The 22,678-nt window shown below is 37.4% G+C and overlaps 1 protein-coding gene across 2 annotated transcripts in view; it reads left to right on the forward strand.

The window, feature by feature from the left end:
- SEMA6D (semaphorin 6D) overlaps window positions 1-22,678 on the forward strand; it is a 624,450-nt gene that overhangs the window by 242,184 nt on the left and 359,588 nt on the right. The window contains exon 2 of one of the 2 annotated variants that reach the window (XM_073211759.1): window positions 15,532-15,665. The exons of the other annotated variant lie outside the window; for it this stretch is intronic. The gene's annotated coding sequence lies outside the window, so the exon portion shown is untranslated. The remainder of the gene's footprint in view (window positions 1-15,531; window positions 15,666-22,678) is intronic. 2 annotated transcript variants of the gene reach the window in all.

Consider the following 22,678-nt stretch of genomic DNA (forward strand, 5'->3'; position numbering starts at 1 on the left):
TCTCTTCAGAGACAGAGACAAAAAACCTCCCTACTCACAGCAGTCTGAAATTAGCAAAGGAAGTAAGCAGTTCTAGTTAGTTTGAGGAAAAAAAGAAGTGATTTCCCACCTTGTATACCAACCTTGCTGTCTGGCTTTTAATGACTTTCATTTCCTCTGACTAAAAGAGAACCTCCTTTAAGAGACTTGCACAGCATTGATTTGTCTGAGTCACAGCCCAATGCAGATGATTCAGCTAATTTGCTATAGTTACAGTTTTGTTTTGTTTTTTTTTCCCTGGAGGTGAGACAAAATAAAAGCCTTGGGCCTGGCTTTTCTTCTAAACAATATACTACTTTCCTATTCTCTCTACTGTTTTCCTTGTTAGCACCAAAAATAACACCCTAAAAATCTCTTTGATTTGTGAGTCTCCTGTGGAAGTTCTCTTTCTCACTCCAAGCCCTTGCTGTGACTTAAGCTTCTAGCAAAATAGGGGATGAGTTAGGGGGTGGTTTGTAAAAACTGCCTCATTCCTGGGACTTCCAATGTAGCTGCTACCAATTTGGATGGTGTGAATGAACTATTTGGCTTCACATGTCCTATACTGAATTTCTGATCTTCCCTCCAAATTTATTCAACTTGCAGTCTTCTCCATCTCATCTTCATCACTCAGGCCAAAGCATCTAGGAGTTTCCCTGGACTCCTCTCCTCTCCCACATCTCGCATATAATTTTTCAGAAAAATACCTTTTGACTCTATATTCAAAATATATCTTTAATCCTAGTATTCTCACCACCTCCATTGCTACCACTCTGGTACAGGTTGCCATCATCTTTTGACTGCAGTAGCCTCCTGAATTGTTTCTCTGCTTCTCCTCCTGATGCCCTAAAAGCTATCTCAACATAGCAGCCAGAATGAGCTTTTAAAATATAAGTAAGACTCTGTCACTTCTCTACTCAAATTCCCATAATGGATTTTCATCTCACATGCACAGTAAAAGCTAAAATCCTTCTAATGATCCAGTGTGTCCTATGAAATTTGACTCTTTCTTACTTTTCCCCTCTCCTGTCATAAAATCTCCCATTTCCTTGCTCACTGTGTTCCAGCCACACTGATCTCCTTGCCTTTCCTGAAACCCTCTTGACATTTCCCTGCCCCAGGACCTTTGCACTTTCTGTTCTTTTGCCAAATATGTTCTTTCCACAGGTGAGCTAACTCCCTCACCTCCTTCAAGTAGGCTTAAATACCAGCTTTGCGAGGCCTACCAGGATCATTTGTCCTTGCCCTCATCCTGGATATCCCTTCTGCTTATCCACTTAATTTTCTCCTTCATTTCCTTTATTATATGTTTTCCCCCCTGTAGAATGTCAACTCCATGTGGGAGAGGATTTTCACTGATTTGGCCTACTACTATATCCCAAATGCCAGAAAAATGCCTGTAACGCAGATGTGCATCAATACTTAGTACAGAAATGCATTTGGTATGATGCTGTTTCTCAGCAATACCTTGCAGTAGCTAAACAGTTGCAATGGTAGTGTGACATTTTAGGGAAGAGTACAAGGAGAAAGAGTAAAAACATGTGAGTTTACTAATTTAAAGAGACAAGCTGAAAAATCATCTGAAAACTGGAGCTTTTGTGATTTTTAAATCTTTGATTTTTATGCATGAAGGAAGGGAATCGCCTTGTATTCTTTCCATGTTATAATTAGACCACTGTGCCAATTAACTGAGTATATACTCTGGGAATTATTTCATTAGCAATGTTTTGTTTTTGTAATCAAATAATAGCTATATACCAAGTAGTGAGTAGTTTGTGTAGATATTTAATGTTTGTGAGTCAGCTCACTGCTATTTAAAAAACCTATATAAACTGAATACTTAGAGTCTCTCTATTTATACAGATCAGTTCTCTAGAAGTCTTTAATTATAAGCTGCTCAAGATTCTGTGTGTCTGTTTATATACTTACCAGAAACAACTGATACGATTTGGCTTGAGCTGTGCCAACACTATAATTTTGGATGTAGTTTATTCAGTGAATGTGTGAACTCTCCTCTAGAGAGAGAATTCATCATGTGACCTAAGTGATGATATGATCTGCACAATCTGCTTTTGGCCGTGGTGTGTCTCCTCATTACAGGCTCTGTGCAGGCTTTCTCATTCTCTTTGCAAAGGCAAAGTGAGAAGTAGACAGTGCATTACCGACTAAGTGCTGATGCTGTTCTCACCACTGACACCTTATATGTAATTTCTGCCCTGTAGGTTTAGAGACCAAATGAAGCAGGCAATAAAAATCAGATAAAAAGTAACAGTGAGGTCTCAAAAAAAAAAAAAACAGAAACACCAGACTCACTTAGATCTTTAAAAGTCGTTCGCCAAGATAATAATTAACATTTTTTCTGAATGATCACGATTACCAAGAGGAATTTGAATACAAAGGTTGGGAGTATCATTAGAAAAGGCATTCCATGAACTAAGGAGAAAAGAGGGAAAAAAGTATAAGGCATCCAAGATAGAGTCTCAAGTAACAGGAAATGTCAGACTCCAACATTTACTGGGTATGTACTATGATGTGTCTGGATAGTTACATAAAAGCAAGTCGTTCACAGAAGAGTAAGTTGAACTTGGGAGAACGAACAAGGAATGGAAAACAAGGGAGTGGTGGACACTCTGAAAGAGTTGTGAGTGTGTTAGAGATTAGATGAAGACAGTGGTTTCAGAAATAGAGGAACATGTTGAAGACCAACAAGGGAGAGAGAAATATAGGGAATTGACAGAATGAAGAAATGTAAGAGAGAACTTACATGAGTAAGGGCACAAGGAGGTAAGAGATTATCCTTATCATCAGTAAAGGAAAAAAAATGAAATGAAAATGGGCATTTGCCATAAACTGGGAATAGGGATTTTATAACAATCTTGGCTGTGGTTGTATTTCACTTGTTATTAGCAAAGAATCTCTGTGCGAGAAGCTATAGTCATTAAGAAATACTGGGCTGAGGATTACATTGGAAGAGTCATATGCAAACATGTATTGAGTGGAATCATGGAAATTACTGACTAGAAAGGAAGGGAGCAATGAGAAAAGAGCACAGACTCCCAACTAAACTTTGGAAGAGAATTGCCATTCATGCATGAAGGAGATGGGAGGACCACTTTTTAAGAATGGCTTTGACAGGCATCAATTTAGAAAGGAAAGCAAGTGTGTAATGTTCTTGAAGATAAAGTGAAGGAGGTGATGGTGAATGATGTCTAATATCAGAAAGACTGAACACAAGGATGTTATAGACAAATAGGTCAGGTATTGGTGATCTCAAGGACATTTTGTTGATCAAAACAGAATGTATTCAGGTGGTCTGGGATGAAAGACATTAGTGGTAAGAACTAGAGGCAATTTGGAATATGTATACACACACACACACATATATATACACACACATATGCCTTTGGACAGTTTAGCACGTAAAATGGAAAAAAGAAGAACAAAATGAGAATTGCGATAAATTTTTATGGAACCCGCAGGAGAGCCTATTGTAGAACTCTTAACATTTATAATTCTTTTCTTGACCTTTAATGGACCAAACACTACAACCAAGCTCATCTATTTGTCATCACTTTATATGTAACTCGATGATTCTTTTTGCCTTTGAAATACCACCATACCTCTGACATACTCTGCTTGACGCTTATGTTTTCATGGCAGCCCTGTGAGGTTAATCATAAATAGTGTCCTATTAGCTTTTAGATGCTCACTTTGCATGATACTATTTTATATTTCCTTATGAGTCTCTTTTGGTCTTCCTAATGTATATAAGGGCTATGTCATCTAAGTCACATGCCCTTCACAAAAAATGTCTCTATTTCCTGCGCAATCATCATGAATCCCAAAATATGTTCTTCACCTTCTAGTTGACATTTAATGGGGAAAAAACATCATCTGGAAAATGAAAGACAAGTTAAACAAACAAGGGAAATACAGAGAAAATAATGTCGAAAATAATTATTTTATTTTTTATTTGAAAGAAAACCTAACATGAAAGAAACCAAAATGGACAAATGTCAGAAGTAAAAAATTGTAATACAAGTAGGAAAGATGGGAATAAAGTGTAGTGAGAAATGACCAATGTAAAGATAAAATGGAATGCTCTCATGAGACAGCAAGCAAGAAGAATGATATGTTTATTACTGTAAAGGAATGTAGACACAATGTCATTTATAAAATAGCTTGAAAAACCATTTGTCTTTTAAATGTTTATGGGCAGGAGTTTCAACGTACATAGCTGCCTTTTCAACTACAGACATTACACGATCTTTGGCAACAGCAGATCCCAATTGGCTGGAAAAAGCCTGGCCTTAGAAGATGCCATGTACTGAAATGTTCCCGGGAATTATAGCCAATACATTTTATTTTTTTAATAAGGTTAATTTCAGTATGTTCTAAACCATGATATGTTATGAATATCTGTTAACATGAAGCCTTTCAATCCAAGGAATAAAGCAGAGAAAGCATTCGTAGCCTGTCTGAGGCTGATTTCCATATGGTTCCTTCAGTCAGGAGGGACAGCATACAGGAGGGCAAATGCCACGTCGCTACACTGAGATCACCTGCAGCTCCAGATTCCTTCGTTTACTATTTATATTAGTATAACTAAATGAGATAATTAGCCCATTTTTAACTCACGAATTTTGAACACTTTCCAGCAAGTTTACCACAGACCCTTCATTGTATACAATTTCCAGCCTTATAAAGGCAGCTAAAATTTATCCTGTTTCATTCAGTATAATTGGGGCAAATATCTTGGAAGGAGATTCTGAATGACTAGCAAACCTCTATTCACAATACATTGATGATATTTCCATTAATGTTTGGTTAGAATCCATTAATAATAGTCTTTATAGAGTACACATCAAAATCTGAGAATTGCCAGTGCTCCCAAGGTTGGTGACCTACTTCACAGTCTGAGACACTCAGAACCCCAGGACCTTCCCTTTGTCTCCTTTTCCTATGAAGGGAGTGCGCTAGCACCCACACCCTCTATGATGTGCAGAGGGAGGCTCAGCTACCTTCTCTATGTCTCTATAGCCACAGGAAAATTTACACCCATTCTGCTCGACAAAGCTGAGCAGGAAGGAGCCCTAGCCTACAGTTGGAGGTCCTGAGTTCTCATGGCAGCTCCACTGCCAGCTAGCCATATGACCTGTGTTATCTGATCTCCTTGCACCTCTCTCTTTTCTCATTCAAATGAGAGTAATACCTGTTTTAGATAGCTGCGTAATAAAGAAACATCTGTGGAAGTCCTTCCAAAAGTGCAAAGTTTTATGTATTACAAGTGGACATTGACTGGGTTAATCACTACCTTCCAGGGTGGAAAGTACTATACAAGTCTGCATTATTGTTATTACCTAGATTGGAAATGCCAGGACTGAAAGTACATTCGCTTTGATCCTTCACTGCAACATGAGAGTCTGATTCTTTGTATAAAAAAAGGTTTGCTGTGAAATAGGAAAAACCTCACTGTTACACAGCAGAACCCTAAAATCTGTAAATCTCTAGGAATGCCAAGTGGACTAAAGTTATTATTTATTGTCCTTTCCTTTAACCTTTAGGTGTGTATACCAAGTAGCATTCTCCAGAAGCAAAACAGGCAGGCTAATCCTACTCTAACCAGGAGTAGTTTCGATTATTACAGAGAAGTGCACTGATTTAAAAAAATTAGCTTTCTTCTGCTGGTTATGGTAGAAAATATTCCAGTTCAGCACATTAAAATGATTACTAATAACATGGAATTCACTGATAGATATGTCACCTTGTGGCAAGTGATATTTTCAAAGATGGTTACAACAGTATCTCCCATCCCAGCGTTCCTCCCATTGAAACATGGAGTCTGTGTTGTGTCCCTTCCCTTTGAAACTTGGCAAGCTGTTAGGACTGTGTTGGCCAATAGAGAACAGTTAAAATGATTTTTGAGGCTAGATTGTAAGAGGCAGTGCAGCTTCCACTCTGCTCATTGGAAGTAACTCTTCTTTAGCTATCATTCAAACAGTCTCAATGGTCTAAAGCCACGTTGCTATCAGGAAGCCCAAACTAGCCTATGTGGAGTGATCGCATGGAGAGGTCCTGAGACCACATGAACAGAGAGGTGTCAGACCAGCTGCTAGCCTCTAGTACCTGCTGTGTTAGCTCCAGTCACCATCTGACTGCAGCCTCACAAGAGACCCAGATGGAACCACCCAGCTAAGCCCTTCCCAAGTCCATGGGAGACAAGATAATTGTTACTCTTTTAAGCCTCCAACTTTTGGGTGATTTTGTAATATAGCAATAAAAAACTAGAACACATTTGCCAAAATATCAACACAAACCCTTAGAGAACACTTTCAAAAAGGGTTTTCCTTCAAGATATAATCACCAGACACCAGCAACATCAGAAGTCAGTCAGTTTTTTGAAGGTAAAGGGGTACACCCACACATCACATAGCTTTAGAACATTAATTGGTTATGACCATCTACCACCAAAATTTGTCTTCTCTGGACATCTAAGAACATTACCTTTTACTAATAGCCCACCATTTCTAGACCAAAGTGAGTGCAAAGAAACTAAATACGGATGAAAATCACATGAATGATCAAGACAGTCACAGAGTCTTTGAGATGCGGTCAGAATCCCAATCAGACACACCTTGTAGAGCCAGCTGCACCCTTGTTCTGGGTGTGACTGCGCCTGGCTAGAATGTGGCTGAGAATGCTGTTGTCTTGCTTTCCAGTGACTGCATCTTGGACCTTCCCCCATACCTGTTTACTGCATGCAGGATGCTGCAGGCACAATCCAGAGAAGGAAAAAGGCTCATAGAGTTTATGATCACCACACATAACACACAGTTACTAACAATCTAAAGTTGATTTTGACCCACAAGTAAGTCATATTGACAGGCTGTGGAAGTTCAAAAATGGGAAAGTTCCTGTGAGCTAGAATGGTAAGGATGGCTTGTCAACGGAGATGGGATCTGTAAGCCATCAGTAAAGTGCCTGTGAGTGAAGATAGCTGAGAATGTTAGGTCACCTGATTTCCTTAACCTAAAATAACTCCCATGCTGCCAGGATCAGCTTTCAAGGAGAGAAGCCTACCTCTCTATCCTCAGTCCTTTGAGTGATTATAAGAGGTACATGTGATCACACAGATAGTGGGGACAAAGCTCAGTTGCCTCCAGAATGAGCTGAACTAGGTTATTTGTTGGGAATAAGTACAAAATTACTACCCATCAGACAAAATTTCTATTTGCATCTCAGATATTTTAAATACTTGAATTTTTATGTTATGTTATTGTTATGATGCTATCATTATGTTATGATACTGTCATTAAAGAAAACTTGTGGAAAATAAGAAAAAGAGAAAGTAAGTAAAACTCTCTTGTGTTTCCACCGCAGGGATCCATTAACAGGTCCCTCCCTGCTCAGGGCTTAACCATACCGCATCCAATTCACATATTGGTAATGACGGTGTATATCAGTTTGTATTCTACACTTGTTGATTTGACGCAGTACTCTAGTTACTCAGAGTAATATTTCTGCATAATATTTCTGTTTTCTATATGTTACCTGTTACTGAGCCATTTCCCTTTGGTAAGATGTTTAAATTGTTTCCAGTTTAGTAAGAGGGTTTTTTTTTTCTTCAATTTTCAGTTTTACTACACTGGTTCAAATTTTCAACTTAAAAAATAAACAGATGGCATTTTAGAAATCAAGACATGTCCCCCTTCCCCTTAGCATATGTTCATATTCCTCATTCAAGCTCCATACATATGACAAATAACACTAGCTTCAAAAAGCTATATTCAAAGAGTGAGATGGCTCACTTCTGACATAACTTACATCACAGCACTTGGGGGACAGGGAGGTAAACATAAAAGTACTTTGACTCTAAAAGAATGCACAGTGATCACTTCCCTTTTCTCTCCCCACAAGGAAAACAAAAACTAGGTAATCCTTATACAGGAGGAAATAAACAGCTATGTACAACTGTTTTCTTTCCTACATGGAAATTTCCTTCATTCCTCATCTACCTTCTGCTCTTCATATTCTCCACCTGCCCCTAGGTGATCAGTCTTGTTGGTCTACTTCTCACTGACAGGCAATCCCTCTGACCCCTGCTAAGTAGAACAGGGAGGCACTAGTCATTTCTAGGAGAGGAGGGTGACTCTGTCATTTCCACTGTGAGGGAGCCACTGTGGGATGCCAGCCTGCACCACTGGGGGTGCACAGGGGATGCTTTTTTCTTTGTGGGCCCAGGAGTATATTTGTGTTAGTGTGCATGTTCTTATAATCTGTAATCGCGTTGCTAAGTTGTATGTATATACTATATAAATTATGCATAAACTACAGTTCTTCAATTAACAAAATGAGTGCTTAGACTCTCTAAGATAGGAACTACTAATGTAATTAAATATGTGTTTAAAACAGTGGTGGTCACTCATTGTCATAACCCACTGGCAGGCCACAATTTGGTTTAGATTAGGTGTTTACTCATTCATAGTAATTCAGTAGTGAACTTCACAAATGGTTTGTTTTTCTTAACTAATATATTTAGAATAAATTCACCCTCCTTGGCCTGAAATCTAATGAGCTTCCTTCAAAAAGAAGCAAAGCAATGAAGTTACAGCTAGTGTGCTAGAAATTAAACATCAAATTGCCTGCCTTGCTTATAACAGTGTTTCATGGAAGCATGCAAGTGGGACTATCATATGTCCTGTGTGCTGTATGAATTTAGTAACTCCTGTTTTGCAACACTCAGCAAAGCAATAAGGAGTTCAACACACCCCATCCATTCTAAAATACATTTCCCTTCTTAAAAACTTCAATAACTCCCACTTACACACATGATAAATTCCAGAAATCTCAGCATGGTACACAAGCCTTCCATCATCCTTTCCTTGCCTCTACTCCTGGCCTTTTTCTCCAGCCATATCCCCACAGACAGCCCATGCTGTAACTATGCTGGACTACACAGAGTTCTCCACGTAGGCCACACTCTCTGACACGTTGTTTCCTTGTGGAATATCCTACCTCCTTCAACTTGCATGTGCTGCCATTCATCCTTCAAGAACCCCTCAGTTCTGTCAGCAGTTCCTTTAGAAGGCTTCCCATCCAGCACAATTGATCTCTTCTTCCTATTTGCCATTTCTGGACATAGCATGCATCTGTTGTCACACTTCTCTTCCCATTACTATGAATTTAAACTTCTACTGCCCCTAAATTACTACAGGCTTCATGTATACAGAGCCTATGCCTTATTTGCATTGGGCATCCAGTACTGTTCATGGTCCAGAGAAACCTTTAAGGAATGTTTGGTGAATTCATGACTTGACAACTTATTTGAATCTTAAAGCCAATGTCCACGTAGGCAGATGCCACATCCACCCTTTCCAGGCTAAGTGGACCATTTCCTTCTCCAAAAAAATATGCCCAATATTGTCCTTTCAATGTGGGAGTAAAACTAAAGAAATTCTCAAAGAAACCAATAAGTCCACCCAATACATTGTGCTTTTGAGGGCCATAGCAGCTACTCTTTCCAGAGATGTGCTAACATCAGCTTTGTGCAGGCTACTTTCTGAGGTTGTTTTGTTCTGTTCTGCACTCACCTTGCTACTTTTCTATCATTCTGCACTATAAATCTCCAACCGAGGCATTAATTCCAGTGTCATGAGTCCTGGCCATGATCTTTATTCATGTCTAGGTGACAACTAAATGGAGAAGAGCTGGCTCTTCTCCAGAAATATAATCTCAGTATGATCTGAACTCAGATGTTCGGCCAGGCTGAGGGTGGAGGCTGTTCTGGGAGGCTTCAGTGGTCTGTGGCATGGCCTCTGGACTGCATGGGAGGCCTGCTTTCTGACCCTGAACCATTAACAATGCGCACACTCTTTAAGCAGATAGCCCTCAGAGGAGTAATGCATGATAAATCACTTGTTTCTCATCTGGGCACTTTGTTGGAGCTCAATAACATAAGTCAAATAAAGGGAAAGACAGAGATCTGTTTATCACAATCTTTTCCCGGTAGTATGGCCTCATTTTTGTGAGGAGAAAGAAATGAGGGCCATGGGGACTTAGTAAGGTAAGAAGAGAGGGGAAAAGCTTCTGGAAATAAACAAATAGGGCTGAAGAAAGAGCTTCACTGTAGAGTTTTGCCCTTTTCACAGGAGGATGCTCACTGTGGAGGGACCTGTTCTGCCTATAGAAGCCACTGGGGTTAACACCTGCCTCCAGTGAGAGAACTGGCATTTTCCCCTTTGTTCCAAGATAGCGCCTTCCAGTGCCTGAAGAAAGGGTGCCTGGCCCATGTCTTCAGGCTAACAATCTGGCCCTGTCTTCCTGGGGTCATGGTGCTTTGTCCGCCCAGAATCTCATTCAAGCAAATAGATTTGAAAACCTACCCTCTGCCCTACTTAACTTCTCTGTGGTCAAAGAGAATTGTTGACATGTGCTGCTATGGTTCTAGGCTTTGACTTCCTTTCTCTGCATGTTTTGAAGAGACTATTAGGAAGCAACAAATGTCCTAGACAGGATATAGTAAGTGAGCAGGCTTCCTGATCTGGGCTGACTTCTTCAAAACCAGGAACCTAGTGATTTATTGAGGTGTGGAGAAAAATCTTAGCACTTGTACTCATTTTTATTTAAAAATAAAACATAAATTAAGCTTTATTAGTATTATATATATATATATATATATAGCTTACAAGTTGATGAATATACATATATAGGCATGACTCAAAGATATCACATGTTTAATTCTAGACCACCTTAATAAAGCAGAAAACAATAAACAAAAAACAATAAAGTGAGTCAAATGAATTTTTTGGTTCCCCAGTTCATACAGAAGTTATTTTTACCCTGTGGTCTATTAAGTGTGAAAAGAGCATTATGACTAAAAAAAATGTGCATACTTTAATTAAAAAAGACTTTACTGCTCAAAATGCTATCATCTGAACTTTCAGTGAATCATAATCACTGATTACAGATCACATAACATATATAAATACAATAATATAACATATAAATAAAATAATAATGAAGTTTGAAATACTGTGAGAATTACCAAAAAGTGATTCAGAGACATGCAGTTAGCAAATGCTGTTGGAAAAATGGTACCAATACATTTGCTCAACACAGGGTTGCCACAGCCTTTACTTTGTAAAAAATGCAATCAATATTTGCAGAGCACAATAATATGAGGTATGCCTTTACTGGAGATATAATTACAAAAACATTTTACTAATGGAATACATAATCAAAATTGCTGGTTATGTTGCACTAGACAATAGTAAGGTATATGTGCCAAGTCAAAAGGATATGACTGGGGAAGAAGTTTTAGGATCCTATACAGGAACTTGCTGCATTCAGCCATCTGCATGTAAAGGTGGGTTCCCTGTTCCACCTAGAATTGTGGGAAGGCTTCCTCTCACAGATTGCCTTGGACCTAGATGACCCAGTTCATGTGGATTGTGTTTGCCCATTTATGGACTGACATGTGAGTCTATTGCATTATTTATAAGAAAAAGTATCTTAAGCTTCTCTCCACATACCTTGTCTTTGTAAAGAATGGGGCTTCGCATCATATGTGGAATTTGAGATTCTCCATGCCTCAACAATGGTGTCTCATTACCATCTCTTATCTGACATCCTGGTCTATCAGGAAAATATCATGAATTTTTTAAGAGATTGAACACATATAATACAATAGAGCACAATTCCTCCAAAGGAGTTATTATAAAGCTCTTTATTCCTTGTAAGAAAATCCCTAAATACATATTTGTAATATGTATTAGAAGTCTCTAAATGCATATTTAGATGACAAGTTATGTGTTTAGCTGTCTCAGAGTACTTATTTTTAAATGTTACAAAGAATTAGGGAAACTTCCAGGGACACATCACAGTCACCACAACTGTGAAGCCAAACAAAGTTGTTCTGTGAAGTGGTTGACTGCTTGTGCATAGGGACTGTTTGGCACCATTTTAATTGTCTTTTAAAAATAGGATTAGAAGTGAAACAAATAGAAAAAACTCAATACTCATTGCACAAGCAAAGAACCTCCCAAAGGCAGGCTTACCTTTAAATGCACGTTTAATAAATCAGATAACCCCAGTTAAAAATAATCCAAAATATATAATTTATTGGTTCACTATTCTCCTTTCTGGGCCCAGAGAATGTAGCAGAATTTCCCTCTTTTCTTGCATTCATTCAGACATATGAATTTATTAGTTATCTACAATGTTTAAGATGATAATGTTCCTTGGCATATCTTCCCTCCCAGCCCCCCGTATTCTGGTCACAGCCATTACATGCTTGTCAGTGCCACCTGAGTGGGTATACAGTCAGTTGGCCCCTAAAGCAGAGCATAGTTTTCTTGTGAGCCCCCGTGGAAGAGGTCATCTGTGAGAGAATGACTTAAAGGAGGTGGTCTTTCTCCTCAGAAACTGGCTCCTCATGGCCATTTACATTCCAGATCACTTACCAGTTTTACCGGCTTTTCAAATGTCTGGATGTTTTACATATGTTTTATAAGGTGACCTACAATGTCCAGTGTATTTTATTGCAATTATAAAAGAGAAAGGGTATTTTGACTTAAAGGAGGTGGTATGGAATCCTGCAATATTGAGCTCAAAGGCATCATTCAATCTATTCCCTTCTCATTTGAGAAATGAGCACATAGGGGATAGCCAGAGAAGTTTGGGAGTTTCACAGCATTGTACCCATAGTTAATGGAGGGAAATAGGACTAAGAGGAACCATGGAATGTTTTTTATTGTCTCTACCCTTTGTTACATTGCTTCTCAACAAGCCACACATTCCCCAACCTCAGCCCTTTCTTCAGAACCTATTTCTTTGTGGAAAGTGGTAGGAATATTTCACCTCCAATATAAGGAAAGATAAGGTGTTATAAAAGCCACAAAAAAAATGATGCTTTGCAGAAAAAGTGCTAATGTAAGACTTAAAAGTGGTGATACAGAGACTTTCCTGATACCTTTTGCACAGGAAATATTTCTCCCTGGTCTGCCTGCCCAAAGCAGGAATATGCTGAAAAAGTGCAAGATTATGGAAGATTTTACTGAATACCAAACACACTCCTCCGAAATCAGGAATGGGTTTTGAGGGCCCTGTGGGCCACCTAAAATTGAATGTAAATTGTGGGCTGAGGTGAGTGTTGCTAAAAAGAGCATCAAAAGCTTCCTCAAAGATGTCTGTGATGCCTGGAAATTAAGAACTACTTGAGTAGAAACTTGACTGGGATTCACAGACAGCTACGACAGTGGATGGAGTTACCAGTGTGGCCTGGGTCCCAGCTTCCCCAAACAACAGAGCTCTGCAAGCTGTCATCTTCCTCCTGTAAATATAAGCAATGGATGGGCCTGGGGTTGTAATGAGACAGAGTGAGAAATCAGTAAATGACTGTTGGAAAGGAATAGGATTACATGGGAGAGCATGGCCCTTCCCCAACAAACCTAACTCACTTTTCCTTCCTTGCCTGTACATTTTTTTAGACTTGTAACCTGGAATTCTAACAGTTGGGAAACTCATCTGATTTAAGTCCTCCCTTTGTTCTCACTGTTGCCTTCTTCAGTTTCCAAATTTTAAAAATCCTGTTAGATCATTGGTTATATGAGGCCAAGGGTGGGAGGGGGAGCAACTGCCAAAAAGCTGGAGGCAACTTTTGGGGGTGATGGAAATGCTCTTGGACTTGACTGTGGGGGACTTGAATAGTACACTGAAAGTGGATACATTTTATTGTATGTAAATTGGACCTTAATATAGTTGACTTAAGACAGAAACCAAATATAGAATTGTTTGTTGTTAACCCCAGTTTTCCAGCTGACCACTCCTTTTAGTGAAGGCCGCTGGTGCCGAGAATCAGCGCCCTTGTTCTGTGCATACATAGACCTTCTCTCACTGCTTCCTTTCCGGGCTCCCCTCCCCACCAGCATCTCAGTTCCTTAAGGCCTGGTCCCGTGGCTTGCTCTTCTCACTCTGAATTCTCTGTACCAGCAAGCACCACATTAAAGAAATACCCGTCTATAATGGCAGTGCTGAGGCAGCTTCAGGAAGGGAGCCCTTCAATGTTACTAAATCACCTAGAGAATTGTCTTCATTGCTTATGCAGGAATTGAGGAAGGGTGTGTTTCTTGATTAACCAAAAAGTAGATGCAGAGTCAAATTACTTGTGTGCAGACTTCAGTTTTGACTCAGCATCTGTGTGATTTGGCAAGTTACTTTCTTCTCGGAGCTCCACTTTTTATCTTTTAATGGAAGTATAAGAAATACTTGTCTTACCTACCTCTTCAGGAGGTGTATATGGAGATACCTCCACCAATTATAAAGCCGAATGCAGTTTGTGTTTGTATAGTATGCAATTAATTAATAATTAAAATCTTTCTTCTTTCATTTAAAAATTACTGACATTTTAAAATACTGACATTGAACTTCAACAGAGAAGGCATTTTTTTATTTTAAAAATATTTCTTAAAGCTCCTAGAATGCTTTTATTACATGATTATGTGATCAAGCATGAAAAAGTATTGAAGTTATAAATAGCAAATTCCATTTGATTTATTTCTTTATTTTGGCATATTTTGGGTATCTTTACTTAGTGTTATTACTATTACTAGAAATTTTAATTTTTCCTACTTGAGAACAAATATTACAAGTTCTCTTCATTAATTTTTATGTTTATCAACATCAAATAATAATATTTATTAAGTGGTAGTATAAATGCTCTTACATTTTTAAATGAGTATATTTACAGTTAAAATCACTATGTGTGTTTTTGTTTACTTGATATTTTATGATCTCATTATTTTTTATGTTCATTACCCTCTTCCTGTAATTCATTTAAAAGAAAAAGAAAAACTCATACTGCAGATAAATTCCCCAAATTATTATTATTTCTTGTTTCAAAATTGAAGTGATTTTTGAAAGGAATCTGTGCTTTTTCAACTTTGTTCAGAATCTAAAACAATGTCAATGTTTGCTAAATTGGAAAGTGAAATATTAGGGGAAAATTTAATTTCAGAGTTCCCAAAAGGTCATGTAGAAGCAAATGAGGAAGATAAATTTAATTAACTTACTTTAAATAAAAGTGACTTAAGTGCCCTTTAGTAAAAAAGCACCATTTCAACAAATGTGCTTTGAACGGAAGTGACAATTTCTATCAATTTAGGAACAGATATGAAAAAAGTAAATCAACAATGCTAAGCCCCACATAATAATCCTCAGTGAGTCAGTAGAGGTTATGACAACAGCGGCCTGAAGGGTACAAATCAGCTATTAAAATGTCTGAGTACATTATATGTGCAAAAGCTTTGTATTCTACTGAGAGGCAAGAGCAGGGAATGGTACTTAAGGTCTATCTATATTTCGTGTTCAGAAAAGAGTCTAATTATAAGTAGTAATAGCACGTCTGTAAGTTTTCAGTTTTATTCCATGAACTAAAACAAATAGCCCTGCTTCACAAAGAGGCAGAATCAAATGTCACTGGTTTGATCTATTTCAAAACATCTTGCTTTATCACAGGAACCACTTCGAACAACTCTTTTCAAAATGATGGCATAGGAGGGGGATCAAGAGCCCATGCAAGTCCCATCCTGTGACCAGAATCTCTGACATACTATTCGTAAGCTGAAAGCCATTACAGATGAAGCTGCAAGGTACAGTGATCCCAAACAGACACCTGTTGGAAATGGGAGTCCTCCTCAGATGAGGCCCAAAGAGCCATGCTCTTTATAAAGCTTATTCCCTATTGATGATGTCTTTGGCCATAAGTATCTGACATCTGAGCTATTGTGGCAACTACTGCTTCATAGGATAACAGAACAAATGAGCAAAAGCATGCTGCTACCCAACTAGTGTTCTAAGTAATGCAAGGCCTATGGTGCAATCAGTAGAGAACATATAGTTTGAAACAATATAGTTTTCTCAGGTAAGCACTGAGCATTTATGGAGAGCCTCATGGATATATATTAGGATCTGTGCTGGTAAGATTCAAATATGAATCAAAAGCTATGAATCTCTACCTTCGTAGAGTTTTATGATATACTTTAAGAACTTACTGTCCAGTTTCAGTAACTCAGTTCTTGCCCATTAGTGATCCTTACTTTTATCCTGAATCTAACTTAATTTCTATGATAATTTTGTAATTTTTTTGATGTTGCCTGTTTGTTTTTTTTTTCCTGGTACCAAAATACAATTTCTTCATTCCACAAATGTGTATTAAACACCTTTTACTAAACAAATTTCTGGGGCAAGAGATAGATCACTGTCTGTGGAAACTGCCTGTTGTGGTGTGAATACTACCCAGCAAGAATGCAATGAGCTCTCTTGAGTTGGGGCTTTGAGGATGCATTCAGTGGGGAAGCTTACCATTCCTATATGCATCTGTGCATGTGTGCAGGCAGATAGACAGGCACACACACACACACACACACACACACACACACACACACACACAGAGCTTCTTATTCTATTATTTATACACAGGATATGCTGACAGTTATATAATTTTATTTAACCCCAACCATCTCATATGCCAACCTTTTATTCAGATTTATTTGATTGCTGAGTGACCCTTTTTAAAATGCAGTTGCTCTCTCAATGAATCACTCTTGAATTTTACTGCCACTACAATAAGGTGATATGGTGAACCAAGTGGTTTTGAGCCCAAGTTCTGGAGTCAGAATGCCCAAGTTCGAATCTTGTCTCCATTACTCATTAACTATTTGACACTGATCATGTTATCTGGATCTTGTGAACATTAATTTCCCAACCTGTGAAATGGGGATGGTGAAAATACTTGTATTGTGGAATTAATTGTGAAATGGTATTAATTAAGATGATATAGTTAGAAAACAGCCCAAAGCCTAACATTTAATAAGCACTCAATAAATATAAGTTGTTGTTATTTTTATTATTATTATTGTCTTTATAATTATCCGCAAATACTTCAGAACTGGAGATTAATAGGAATAACACTCTAGGAATGGGATAGGAGGGCATAATTGGAGGAAGGATTACAGCAGTTGGTAGGGCAGCTGGAAAGCCCTAAAGAACAACTAAACAGATCCTGTGCACCCCAATATCCCCCTCTTCCCTACAATCCAACATCAGAAAATATTTGATTCAACAGTTAAAATTTAAAATTCTGTAGCAATATATAGATTCAGTATTTTCCTCCTTTTTTACTTCATTTTTATATTTTCAAAAGGTTCTTAGAAAACAAAACTACATGCATCATTGTTTTGATGCATTTGCATGGAGCAACCACTATGTGCTACTTCTTTGCTAGGTGATGGCAATAGACTAAGAAGTACCATGGACAGGGGCCTATGTTCTCTGTGTTCTCTGCCATTGGTCCACTCTAATATATCTACTACTGGGAACATGGAAAATAAATCCCCCAGGAGCCAAACATTCAGGATAGGGCTCAAAAGATTGAGGGCGGGACTCTGTTAGTGGTTTTCTCCTATATTCATCACCCCTCCACATTTCCCCACACCATTACCCCCACCTTAATAAGGACAAAGAGACTTCTCTGGCCTTACAACTAACTGATAAGAATCATGAAGACAAGGAAGAAGAGAATGTCAATCAGAAGCAAATTTACCATGAGGTTAATGAAGCTTTAGTGTCAGGAATCTTTATTTGCCCAGGGGGCTACAAGGTCCTAAAAGATACCTTAGTAATGGGTTCATATAGTCATGTATTTTCATAAAATTGGCAAAAGAAAAATATTTTAATTTTCTTTAAAAGGGACCCTCATATTATATAAGCTTCAGCCCACTCCTTCCCACAAAAGTGGTCCCCCTGTGGGAATGATGATGGTGATGATGATAAGTAGCTAATGTTGTGGTGGTTTCTGTGCGCTTCTGGATGCTATACACAATGGCATATGCCTTAGCTATAATCCCATTTAATCCTACTATTCTTTAGGACCTCAATAGCAATGAAGATAGAGAACTAGCAGCAAGCTTGAGAAACCAATATGGCTGCAGAGAAGTCTGTGAACCATGACTTTATGCCCCAAATCAAAGAATCAGGGAGGTTTCTCTACAACAGTATTTCCTGTCATAGGGTCCCTAGACCTCCATGGTGTTCATGAACAATGCAGGAGCCATGAACTTGGATAAGAAAAGTACATCTTTATTTTCACTAACCTCTAACTGAACTTTAACATTCTTTCAATTATGAATGCAGGATCCAATTCTCAGTAGTATGAGCAATTGTTGTGATTTTTTCACCAATAGAAATTATAAATATTTTCATAACACAGTTATTACAAATATCTGGAAATATTATTTATGCTTAACACTGCTTCAGATTGTGGCAATTAGTAGACTGCTGCTACAATTTTAAAATGATTTAATAAAGAAGAACATATAGTAACACAGTTATTTAAAAAATACTTTGGTAAGTGTATTTCAGGATAACTGACTTACTTTGTTGTCCTATGCTTTGGTTACATGAGTTTAATAACAGTATTCTGAAAACAGTGCATAGATTTCACCAGACTGCCAATAGCGGTCAAGGCGCAAAATGAAAATCCCTACACACTTCCACTTACAATAATGATGATGGAACAGAGACCACATTTATGCAGCCACCCTAAACAACTGACAAAATGGACAACATATATAAAACAACAGCTTTAAGACATTGGACAAGAGGCAGTGTAAGACAATGATACTTAATGGAAAGTGAAAAAATGAGGCAAGCCTTATAATTGTCTCAGCTTACTGCCTCAATAGTTTCCCAGAAGAGAGTTCTCAAATAGATCTGAATAGTCTCCCTGAACTGAGGAGATGGACTTAAGAATTCATTGAAGCCAAAAAGACTGGGATTTTCAAAGCAGAGAGTACAAGGGAGGATAGAGCTGCACAGAGGGCTTTTGAGGTCTCTAAAGTATCCTCCTTAAGTCTTCTACAGTGTTCTGCTCAGCACAAGGATGTGAAGATATCACCACATCTGGAGAAAGAATAGATCAGGTGAAACAGTTCCAAGAGATAACACAGGGCTTGTAATAAATTTTTATTAGCCAGAGTGGAACAATCCTGTAATACTGGATAGGACACTGAGTAGAGTTTTCAGAATTATATTTCACCTTAGTGGTGAAAAATTAGCCCTAAACTAAAGACTAACCTCCCATAACAAAGCTTATAGGTAAGCCTTGAAAAGCTTACCAGACACTACTGTTCAGAAAAAAATATCAAATATATTTAAAAGAATATAAAAATATCCAGCATAAAAAAATGTGATATTCATTTCAAGCATCCAATACAAATTTACTCATACATGCAAAGAAGCAGAAAAATACACCCATAATTAGAAGAAAAGACAATCAATACAAAAAGATTCAGAAATGACACAGATTAAAGAAGTAGCACACAAAGATATTAAAACAATATTATATATATTTTCCATATGCTCATAAAAGTAAAAGAAAGCATGAAAGTATGTTAAGGAGGACATGCTTAAATATCATAGGTGAGATTTTTAAAGGCCCAAATAAAACAGAGAGATGAAAAATAACTGTATGATATTTAAACATACATGAAATGAGATTATCAGAAGATGGGACAATACAGAAGAAAAGATTAGTGAATTTGAAGATATGGCAGTAGAAAACCACAATGAAACACACAATGAGGAAAAAAGACTGAAAAAATATATATACAGAGAATCAGTGAGGTGTAGGAAAATTTCAAGAAATAGAATATATTTGTTATTGGAGTTCTCAAAAGGGAAAGGAACATAGAAAAAGTGTTTGAGGAATACAAAGAAAAATCTTAAGTATAGCAGATGCATGTCCTTTCCTTGGTGTATGCATGGAGAGAGAGAGAGAGAGAGAGAGAGAGAGAGAGAGAGAGAGAGAGATCACTCTCTCTTCCTGTTCTTGTAAAGCCGATCCTAACATGAAGGCCACTTCTTCATGACTTCTTCTAACTCTATCTTCCGAAGTCCCATCTCCAAATATCATCACACTGTAGGTTAAGGTTGCAACAGATGAATTGAGGATTGGGAGTGTCACATTCAGTCCATAACAAATAAAAAAAGGGAGTAAAGAAGATATGGGATACATGTAAAGCAAAGAACGGCATGGTAGATTTAAATACAATGATACTAATAATTACAATAAATGTAAATGGCTCAAATACCTAATTAAAAATGATAGATTGTCAGACAGGACCTAAGATATGCTGTCTACAAGAAATTCACTTAAAGTAAAATATATAAATTGGTTAAAAGTACAATATTATATAAAAGTTATACCATGATAATGCTATAATTAAAAGATAGCTGAGTGGCTATATCAAATTAGAAAAAAGCATTAGCAGGAAAAAGAACATTTTTTCATAATGACAAAGAGATCAATTCATCAAGAGAGCATAACAATCCTAAATAATTATGCACTTAAAACAAAGCTTCCAAATGCATGAAGCCAAAATTTATAAAAGGAGGAGGGGAATACTTACCATTATGGACACTATTCTGATCATAAAACAAGCCTGTTTAAAAAGGATTTGAGACAAAGTATATTTCTGACCAGAGTGAGATTAAGTTAGAAATCAATAAAGAAATGTATCTAGAAAATATGCAAGTATTTGGAAATGAAATAGCACACTTCTGATTAACTAGTGTGTCAAAGAAGAGATCAAAAGGGAAGTCAGGATATATTATGAAATGAATAAAAATAAAAACATGAAAGATAAGAATGTGTAGTATGCTGCTGTAACAGTGACTAGAGAGCAGTCTATATACTAAATACCTTCATTAGGAAAGAAAACTGGTCTCAGATCAATGGTCTAAGCTTTCACCTAAAGAAACTTTAGAGACTAAAGAAATTTAGACCAAGGTAAGCAAAGAAAGGTAATAATAAGGATATGAATCAAAACTAAACAAACTATAATAATATCAGTTAAAATGTGGTGGGCAGACCTAAAGTGATCCCCAATGATACCCATATCCTTGTCTTCAAGCCTTTTTGCAGTCCCTTCCCTTTGATTGTGGGTAGGATCTGTAACTTGTTTCTAACCAATTAAATATGGTAAAGATGATGGGGTATCACTCCTGTAATTAGGTTTTGTTTTATATGGCAAAGATGACTCGATGAAACCTCTATCATAATGTTACATCATATTAAACTGTGACTTGGCAGACTCCAGAAAGAGACTCTTCTCATAATCTCAATAAAGTTAACTGGCTATGTTGGAGAAACCCATGTGGCAAGGACATATAGATACCCTCTAGAAACTCCTAGCCATCAGCTAACAGCCAGCAAAAAGCCAGGCCACTCAGTCAAACATCTATAAGAAAATGAATTCTCCCAACAACCTGAATAAGCTTGCAATCAGATTCTTTCCAGTTGAGCCTCCTGATGAGAACACAGCCCTGCAGCTCTTTGATTTCAGTCTTATGATATATTTTATAAATTGACTCAATAGGATTTATAGATAGATTGGATGTGGATGGAGTTGAAAGAGGGTCTGAGAGAAAGGAGAATCAAGTTTGATCTGGCTTGATTTGGCACTGGCTACATGGTGATTTGCTCAACTAGGAAAGACCATGAAGTAAATAGGATGGGATGGTCAGCATGGGAATCAGAAATTCTGGATTGATCGTGCTGTTTGACATGCCTGTGAAACCCACAAGGGGAAATATTTAAATTTTAAAAACTGTAAAATAACCATAAAATGAATGATGGATTTTCCCTCTCTTCTCCCCTACAACCTTCTATCTAAACCAATACTCTATATTAAATTCTATTAAAAAGGATTTCACTTCTGTGGCAATATCAGAGATATCTATTTGGTGGAAAATGTGAAGTAGTGCAGATTATACTGTCTACTTCAATGTCCTAAATAACACATGAATTTATTAAATAAAATCCATTCCTAAAAATCAATTCCACTAAGTCCTCCACTGACTCTTAAACTCTCTACATCCCTATATTCAAATCCCCAAGTCAAGAAGCTTTAAAATCTTATACAGAGACTAAGAAAAATGTCTGTTTTATAGGATTTGTTAAGACATTGTTAGGTGAGGTTAATGTCCTCTAATTAGCCATCCCACAGCTGTGTCTTCTCATTTGCAACCAAATGACACTCAATTTAGAGGAGGAATTTTCATCCTGTGAATTCTCAGAGATTATTTAGAAATTATTTAGAATCTAATTTTTATACCCAGAAAACCTAGTAAGAAAAATCAGGTTCATTACTGCTTATCAGAAATTACTTTTCATTTCAAGTCCTTTTTTACCCTGGAAGGCCAATCTTGATAAGAAGTGAAAATATGAGTCAATGACAGGGGGAAAATCATCCCAAGCAGCTCCATTAGCCAGGCGTATTTAGAGTTGCTGAGAAATCTTGCCAATGACCAAATCTTACAAAATAATAAATAACCTACTGTAAATGTGCTTTGAAAGCACTGAAGGTAGATCATGTATCTGCTATGATTAAAACTACATCATGATGCTGTATGCTGGGGGACAGATATAAGGTGGAGCAGACAATTGAAAACAGCTGATTTGTTAATGTTATGTGATTATGGGCCTTTTTTCTTCTTTTTTTTCCAGCCTTTTGTGTAAATGATATTGTAAGAAGGGAGTGGGGAAGCATTGAAACATATTGCAAAAATCCCATAAATTTTATTTAAGCTGAAATAGGATCAT

Source organism: Manis javanica, chromosome 8, assembly GCF_040802235.1.
Source record: "Manis javanica isolate MJ-LG chromosome 8, MJ_LKY, whole genome shotgun sequence".
NCBI lineage: Eukaryota > Metazoa > Chordata > Mammalia > Pholidota > Manidae > Manis > Manis javanica.